This window comes from Pseudopodoces humilis, chromosome 28 (genome assembly GCF_049639895.1).
Source record: "Pseudopodoces humilis isolate 2021_Gansu_Grassland_sample_001 chromosome 28, ASM4963989v1, whole genome shotgun sequence".
NCBI classification, from domain to species: domain Eukaryota; kingdom Metazoa; phylum Chordata; class Aves; order Passeriformes; family Paridae; genus Pseudopodoces; species Pseudopodoces humilis.
Window position 1 is genome coordinate 922,132 of NC_142227.1, and position 9,069 is coordinate 931,200.

Sequence of the window (9,069 nt, forward strand, 5' to 3'; positions counted from 1 at the left end):
AGGAGAGGGAGCTGGGACAATCAAAATGCTGCAGGGATCCGAGCAGCTCCAGAATTTCAGGTTCACAGGCGATAGAGCAATCCAAATCCAGTTGGGTTCAGCAACTGGCTTGGAAACCTCCCAGGAATCTCTGGTTTCAGGCAAGTTGGAAATAAAACAAACTATTCTGATGGTATTCAGCCTCCGTGTTCAGACAAAACTCAGCAGCCAGGGAGCCTGAACTTGCTGTTTTTGTAGCAGTTTTTCCACAGCCCAAGGACGCTGTGTTTGTGGTCAAAGCTGATCCCAGTTTTTGGACTCTTTATTCTGATGCGAATTATCCATCGAAGCTACCGTGCTGAGGCTCGGTCATGCCCCGAGGGAGAGGCTGGGATCGGGGTCCAGGCACGGTACTGAGGACACAAACACCCAGACCCCACCGAGGACAGCAGGGAAAGGGGGGGATCGGAGCCCAGGAGCACTGGGAAAGTCCTGCCCACTGCCAGGACACCCGTGGGGGTGAACCATTCCCTGAGATCCATCCCAGCCTCCTGCAGCCATTCCCTGGCTCCTGTCCCTGCTCCCAGAGGGAAGAGGTCGGTGCCTTCCTCAGGAGGAAGGAGATGTTATTAAACATCTCCTTGTCTAAGGTCCCAGCCACCCTTCAGCTGCTGCCCTGTCCCTCTGTGTCCCCAGACAGGACTCTGGGAATGCTCCCAATCCATCGCCTTTCCCAACCCACAGCACTGCCCCCAGTTGCTTTAGTTAACCAGAGCTGTGTTTAATTCAGGAACAGCTCAGCACCTGCCCCATCCAACCTCTGGGCCCCAGCTCCTCCTCCTCACATTCCACGGGTCACTTCCCCACCGGAGACACCCGTCCCCCTCCAGGGACAGGGATGGTGACGTGTCCAGCCAGTCCAGCCAGGCGTGGACATGGTGCTCCCAAGAGGCTGGGAGGAGACACGCCTTGAGAATGTGTCTGAGCAAGGCTGGGGCTGGGATAAACCGGGATAAATCGGGGTAGATTGTGCACCTTAGCAAAAGGCTGATGAAGGCAATTCCTGGCTCACACCTCAGCAGGTTTTTCCACAGTTTGTCACTGGCACCATCAACACGTGGAGGGTGGAAAATGTGTCCAATATCTAAAACAAATCTGCATTGTTGTTACATGGTTCTGCTTTGGAGGAACCCTTAAATCACCTCCAGTGAGACAGGCTTTAATTCAGCTTCTCTATCCAGCTTCCTTCATCCATGGAGAACTCTTCCAAGTGGGGTCCAGATCCGTCAGGAGAGAGAATTCACACTGGAGGAAGTTGTTTGGAAAAAAACATAAGAGCTATAACAGTCCTGGAAATTCTGAAATGCAACCACCACCCACACATGCACAGATGGACACACACTGAGAACCACCAATGCAGAGGGAAATCGAGATATTTCAGAAATAGCACTGACATTTAGCATCCCAGAATGGTTTGGGTTGGAAAGACCTTAAAGATTATCCCATTCTACCCCCAGCCATGGGCAGGGACAACTTCCACTGTCCCAGGTTGTTCCAAGCCCTGTCCAGCCTTGGACACTTCCACTGCTCTGGGCAACTTCCCTCAGTGCCTTCAGCAAAACCAGGATTTTGTTTGAACCTGGTAAAAAAGAGGAAAAGAAATAAAAAGGAAAGATCTGAAAACCCAAGAGATACAGGTGGACAAAACTGATGAGACTGAAATCCAGCGAGATCTTCCCCCTGATGGGGAACAGATGGCACAGAAAGTGCAGAGGGGTGGAAAAGGATGAGTGCCTCATTCCCTGCAGCTCCAGAAAGAGTTAAATCCATTCATGGACTCTTGGAATGGGTTCCACTATTCCCTCACAAAAAGAGAACCAGCCTCATCCCATGTCCCAGTCATGTTTTCACCTCTAAACTGACTGAAAGATGCCATCAAAAACCATTCCAAAGTTATTTTCCAAGCTCTCAGCTTAGGGATGTTGAGTTTCTCTTCACTAACGATGGAAAGAAACTCCACAGAAATTCCTTACTGGCACCACTCCAAATTCAGCCAGATCCGAGCTTGGACATCGAAGGTTGCAATCCCCCCCCAAAATCCCATCTCCAGGAGACTCTAAATTAAACAAATTTCGGGATGCCTCCTGCGTGTCCCTGCTGCAAGAGGAACATCTGTTTCCTATGGAGCGGGGAGATATCCTCTGATTTAATCAGGTTGGGGAGATTAGAAGGATAATGGGAGACATTTGAAAATTCCTAGTTTCCTAAAACTTCTCATTTTCATTTCAGGAAGCCTGAAGGGAAAGGGTTGAGTGTGTGCTGCAGTAAAAGTGGGCTGAACAAAGCTCATTAGGGATCACAGGAAAGCAGGGATAATTTACATATCTCTTATCAGCTGGAAAACACTGCAAAATCCAGGCCTCTCTGACACCTTCCCGAGCTTTGATCCACAGCTCCTGCACGAGGAGAGGTGAGCTCAGGTGTCACTCCAAGCCTTGGGTGAGCTCCTCAGACACAGAGGGAAGAACCAAAGGTGGGAGACTTGTCCCAGATTTGTGCAGCTTCCAGCAGGAAACAGCCACAGCTTCCAGCAGGAATTCAGTCTCCATTTGGAATGATCTGCCCAGACTGGAGCTGGGTGTTGTTAACTCTTTCTCTCCCTTTTCAGAGACTTTCCCACAGGTGAAGTGGCTCCTGAAGAGTTGTCAGTGCTGCTTATTCCCTGGGGGAACCTTCTGTGTCCTTCCCATCCATCTTCCCTATTTTTCCCTATTTTCCCCCAAGTCACTCAGGTAATTCTGCAGGAGAAGGAGAAGCCTGGGTGGAAACCTCTGGGATGTGGCATCATTCCTGCTGCTGCTGGACACTGGTGGGATCTCCTGGAGCTGTCCATGTGGTGGGGAAGACATTGGATGTGTGTTCTAATTCAACCTGAATATCCAAACCAGGTTAACCCAGAACCCACGGCTCCACAAACCTCACTTGGAGAGAGCTGGGGAGTTCTGGTGCCTCAAGCGAGGGGCTCCAGATAGGACAAGCTTCCCAAAACACACAGAAATGAACCAAATCCCAAAACATCCATCCCCATCGAGGCTGGGGCAAAGTCCCCTGATGGACCAAAGTTCTGGCTTCGATTCCAAAAGGAAAATATGGCCCTAAAGCCACCCAGCCCTTCTGCTCCTTTTGGGCCTGACCCAAATCTGCACCTCCCCTCCCCCTACATTTCCCCCCGACACACCTTTCCTTCCACTGGAACATAACCCCAAATAAGATGTTGGCCTGACATGAAAGGAAAATGTATAAATATTTTTAAAAAGAGAAGAATTCCTGCCTCTCCACCAGTTTGCTCCAACTAATAGGTTTCAGATGTCTCACATACTTCATTCATTCAGCCCCATTCAGTCTCCTAGGAGCCCCCGCTGTATTTATTAAACACAGCAATTGTGGAATGTTCAGCACTTACAGAATCAAACACACCATTTTTTTCTTTTTTTTCCCCCAAAAAAGTGTAATTAGAAAGCTTTGTGAGTGACCTAAAACCGTCATCCTGGTTCCAATCCCAGTGCCCACTCCAGCATCCTGCAGCTGTCCCAAAGCTCGTGCCATGGTTTAACCCTTCCTGGCTGCCCAGGAACACTTTTTTTGGGGGGGTTTTATCCTCAGCAGGACGATTTCCCCGCCGTGCTGGAGCACCTCCTGCTCGCTGTGCTGTTCCTGAACGTGTTCTTTTGGACACTTGGCTCTCACATCCAACTTGTCTCCGCAGTCTCGGCAGCTCTTCCCACTCCTGGAGGCGCGAGTCGAGGCTGGAATCCTGCAGGATGCCAGTGCTAATTTCAGCAGCACGGAGCTGGAGAACACGAGCGCTTTCCTAGAGGGATTCGAATGGAAGCAGACAGAAGAGCAGAGCCATTTCTCATTCCAGAGCTGGCAGGGAGAGCCGAGGAGGATGTCTGGGCTGCAGAGGCAGGACACGGGGCTGCTTCCAGCTCCGGTGACCTGCCAGAGCTGGGGGACTGCTCCGAAGGGTTCGCTGGAGTCTGGCACTGGCCCAGGCCTTTTTTTGGGGAGAGACACATGAAAAGCAGAGCTGAGAGGGGACGTGAGGCCCTGGGCCTGGGCTGGGACCATCTGGCAGGAGCCAGTGGCGGAGGAATGGCCTTTGCTTGAGGCCACAACCAGTTCACACAGCTGCTGAGTTCTGCTGGTCTGGAGTACTCCAACAAGAGGTCATGGCCCCCAACCAGCCTCCCCTGTGCCAGCAGCTCCATCCCCTGGGCCAGCAGCTCCATCCCCTGGGCCAGCAGCTCCATCCCCTGGGCCAGCAGCTCCATCCCCTGGGCCAGCAGCTCCATCCCAGGAAGGGAGCACAGCCCAGCCCTGCAGACCCACCCTGGGCACACCGAGCTCTTCCCAAAGGTGGTTCATTTTTCCCCCTGCTCCCATGGGAGACCCCTGGTTCATGGGAACGGTGCTGCTGTCAGTGTTTCCACATTGCTGCCCACTTCAAAGAGCCCTCAGCGAGTCTTGTCCCAGACATTCCCATCCAGGGGAGCCGCTGGTTTCCAGGCAGGATCCCTGGTTATTGGTCCCACTGCAGGAGGTTTACGGGAAGGGATGAATCCCCGTGGCTGTAAAACACCAAATGTGCTGAGAGCCATTCCAGAGCCTCCCAAAGCCTCATTCCAGCACTGGGTAATTAACATCCAGCTGTTGCTGGGCACAAGGGCAGCTCCTTGCTCTGACCACTTCCAGGGGTTCCCAGTTTTCCTATGCTTTCTCCATCTCATTGCACAAAGGAAAACACCTCTGGGAACCCTGGTTCCTGGAATTTGCAACTGCTCTGGCCAGGCAATGGTCACATTCCCAAGGCTGCCAGAGCTCCAGGAGCATTTGGACAATACTTCAGGCACAGGCTGGGATTGTTGGGGTGTCTGTGCAGGGCCAGGAGCTGGACTGTGATCGTTGTGGATCCATCCCAGCTCAGGACATTCCATGGTTCTACAATTCTCTGATTAATTAGCAATCCAGGCTAATTGTCTGGTGGGGTCAGACCCTTCTAGAAGGACCACTTCTTCTCGTACAGTGTCTCCACACCCCCAGGAGCGCGGCTGGGACTGGGATATCCCAGGCAGTGCCAGGTATCCCGCTCTTCCTTCAGCATCCTCATCCCCATCAGATCCCATCTCCTCTCTTCAGGGTTTTGCTGACTTGCAGGGAACTCCCAGGTGAAACCCAAAGCAACTCCTGCAGCTCTGTGGGAGCGCAGCCACCTCACACCCAACTCATTCCAAGCTTCAGGAAACCTCAGGCTACCTCGAGGATCTGACAGTCTGGATTCCAGGATCTGGGGCAGGAACCCATGGAGCAGCCCAACCTTTCAGCTCCTCATTTCAGAGTCGCTCCATCTCCGATTGTTCCCGGATATTCCCGTGTCACTCCACTGTGTGCTCATGGCACAATTCCAGATTTCTGCAGAGATGCCCAGGCCATGAGCACAAACCACTGCCCCAGTCCTGGCATCTGACCATGTATTGGAAAAACCCCTACGGATGATTCCTGCCCATTCCAGAAACTCGGTGCCTCTGGGACAGCAATTCCTCCCCACTCACCCTGGGTTTCCAGCCTTTTTTGTGAGGTTGGCTGAGCATCTGCTGGTGATTAAGGGTTTTGTCATCTGGAAAGAGCTGACAATTACCTCCAATTATTCCAACTAGGTCAGGTTCTTCAGCACAAGTTTATGTGATGACTCTTGGCTGGAATTTAGGATTTCAAACCCCACTGGAGAACAGAATCCACCTCTCCTCTCTCACATTCAGGAAAAAATTCCTTCCATAAATAACAGCTCCTTGTCCCACAGGACCTGACCTGTGTGTCCCTGACCTCCTGCTGTTTCAGGACAACACCCCGGGAACTGCACAACAGGCCTGGTTCTCCAGATCTGGAAAAGGGAGTGAAGGGAATTTCAGGATGCTCCAGGAATTCTGAGAGGGGTTTTCTCATCAAACTTTCCATGTCAAAATTCCCTACTTGCTTGGAAATGTCTTTTGGTGCCTCAGGTGCCAGGTGAGAGAGTGGGGACTGAGGTTTAAACTCTGTGTGGGCAAAGGATGCCTCATTCCTGGGACCCACTGTCCTGGACAGGCTCTAATTTCCCACTGGGAGCTTCTCATTGTGTGAGCAGCAAACATTTAACAGGGGCTGCACTGATTCCTGCCAATCCAAACTCTTCCAGGGCTCTTTGAACAGTTGTACCTCTCCAGCCCCACAGCAGATTTGGGCTGTCCCTATTCTCCAGGGAAGGGGTTTTTCCAGGTGTCCCTCAAAAGCTCAGAGTTTCTCCATACTCCATTTCCCATTCAAGACTCAACGTGCCTGAGAATCCTCCTCAGGAATCTCCTGCAGAGCAGGAAAGGTGGAGTGAACTGAGAACCCAAAATGCCATTTGGTTCTGTCCTTGTCACGCTGGCCAGCACAGGTACCTCGTGTTTTCCAGCAGGTTCCTGGCAGTGCTTCCCACAGAGATTCCCTTGGGGACAGGAGCGTGTCCCACAAACCCCAGCTCGGAGCACACCCCCAGGAGTGAGATGGTCCAAATGGGACAAACACAACTGGAAAATGGGCTGCACTGCACAGCCAGGAGATTCCAACTCCTTCTCCCTAATTACATGTGATTGCTTCTTGGCAAGAGCTCAACCTGCCAGAGCAGTGAGGTTTTACAAACATTCACACAGGCATTAGATCATTGTTTGAAGGAGTTATTGGCAGCCCGAATCTGAAGTAAAAACAGAGTTTAAAGCAGACCATATTGACCAGGGTGAAGCTGGCTGCTTTCATGTCTCCTGCTTGTCTCAGGACCCCATTCGTTTCCTGTCACTCCATCACCATGGCATTCCTGGGGCTGGATGTCACCATTTTGGGGGGTTCTGACTTTGCGGGGTTCTGTCCTTGGTGGGAACACAGGCTTATAGAATCAAGAATCTCAGGATGGTTTGGGTTGGAGGGACCTTAAATTCCACCCAGTGCCACCCCTGCCAAGGCAGGGACACCTCCCACTGTCCCAGGTTGCTCCCAGCTCCATCCAACCCAGCCTTGGGCACTGCCAGGGATCCAGGGGCAGCCCCAGCTGCTCTGGGCACCTGTGCCAGGGCCTCACCTCCTCCCAGTTGGGAATTCCTTCCTCTGCCATCCTCTCCCAAAACCTTTGGAAAGCAGGTGGGAGCTCAAGCCCATGGCAAAGGACAAATGGGAATTCCCATGGAATCCTGCTGCCAGTCCCTGGGAGAACAAACTCCCGCTGCAGAGGTGAGTCTGTCCTGCACCACGCTCAGGTGGGGCTGGGAGCCTCTGGCAGCTTGGAGATGGATAAAAATACTCCAGGCTCTGGCAGCTAACCAGGCTGGAGCTCCTCACAGAGCAGCTCCCACCCCGGGGCCCTGCAGGACACCCTGGCCTTCCATGTGTTCCTAAATTAGATCTCCTGAGACCAGGGCTGCCTTTTAAAAGGGAGGTGAGCTTGTTAGTGCCCAGCAATATCCCTTCGATGGGAATCAGCAGTTTTGCTGCACTTGGAGGGGCTGTGAAGGGGAAGGAGGGAAGGGGCAGTGTCAGGAAGCAGCAGAGACCCTTTGCCTGGCACGGGGGGCACTCAGGAGCTCTGTAATTGGGACATTCCCCAGTACTGAGGCAGAACAAGCTCCAGACTAAACCCAGGAGCTTTGGGAACGTGCAATAAGATCCAGAGAAGGTTTATAGGGGCAGTTCCCCAGCAGGCCCCTTCTCCTGAGGCCAAAACCCCCGGTTGGAAAGGGTCTAAGTGAGGATTGCCAAGCTCTCCACCCATGAAAGTCAGGGTGTGCAGGCTCCTTTCTTCCCAAACCATGGCTTGAGTTACACACCCCTGTGCTGCTGGCATAGGAAACCCAGGGAACTCACATTACAGGAGTAAAAAAGCTCCTGTGCTGTCAGAGATTCCCTTCCCAGCCTGCCCAGGGATCAGTAAGGACAAAAATTAATCAAAAGCAGCGTCTTTTGGTTACATAGACACCTCCAGAATCTGAACATAAACGGTGAAGAAACATCTGTGAGATCTGAGAGCTGCCAGGCACCAACTGAACCTGTCCCGCCAAGGCCATTTTTGAATCAGAACCCAAAATCAAAATGACAAAACAAACACAAATGACACAGGAACCATCCTGGAAAAGCCCTCAGGAACCTGCCATCATGTTTTAGAAAGAATGCAGAATTTCTGCTGCTTTTACAGTGCAAACCTGTTGGTGCAGCAGCGGCTTTAGGAAAATCTGAATCAACAAAAAGCTTAAAGACCTTTTTGATATATTAACCAGTCCCACACTCTGGGATGGATTAGTGATTATTGTCACCCTAAAATATAGGAATTTTGCAGGAGAGCTGACGTCCTTCCTAAGGTCAGACGTGATGAAATGGAGCCAGGAAGAAAAAATAATTGGTCTTGGTTTTAAGTGTTAAGCAATTCTGCCTCCCTGAAATAAGCAGTATAATTTATTGTTTTTTCTTGCTCACACAGCAAAATCCACAAACTGCCGAGACAACCAGGAGGGGGAATTTGTCCCCTCATGAAAATCCGTTTTTGCCTTGTAAAGCCGCATTCCCGAGCCAGCAGCTGCTCCAAAGGGCCGATCGCAGACCCCCCATTTCACTCCAGGCACCCCCGAGGCTGTTTGGGTTACAGGATCACCCCAGGACAGCCCAGGTGTGCTGGCCAGCCGCTTTGGGATCATGGAATGGACACACCAGAGCCGACTGTCAGCGTGTGGCCAAAGGCAGCCGCCACTTTCCCAGGGATTTTCCCTTTGCTGTGTGTTTGGAAGGTTACACAGCTGTAAGGCAGACACAGGAGGAGCTGGAAGCCTGCAGGGATCACTGCCTCCATCCCACATGTCCCATGGAAGGAAGCTCTCCCGTGGACTGACATCCCATTAACTCCTGCTGGTGGGAGTGTATTCCTGGGGCTGGAAATCCTTTGGAGCCTCCAACTGCTGGCTGCTCATCCCGCAGATAACTGCGGTCCCATCCCTGACCTGGTGACTCCTATTTATTTTCTTATTTTAT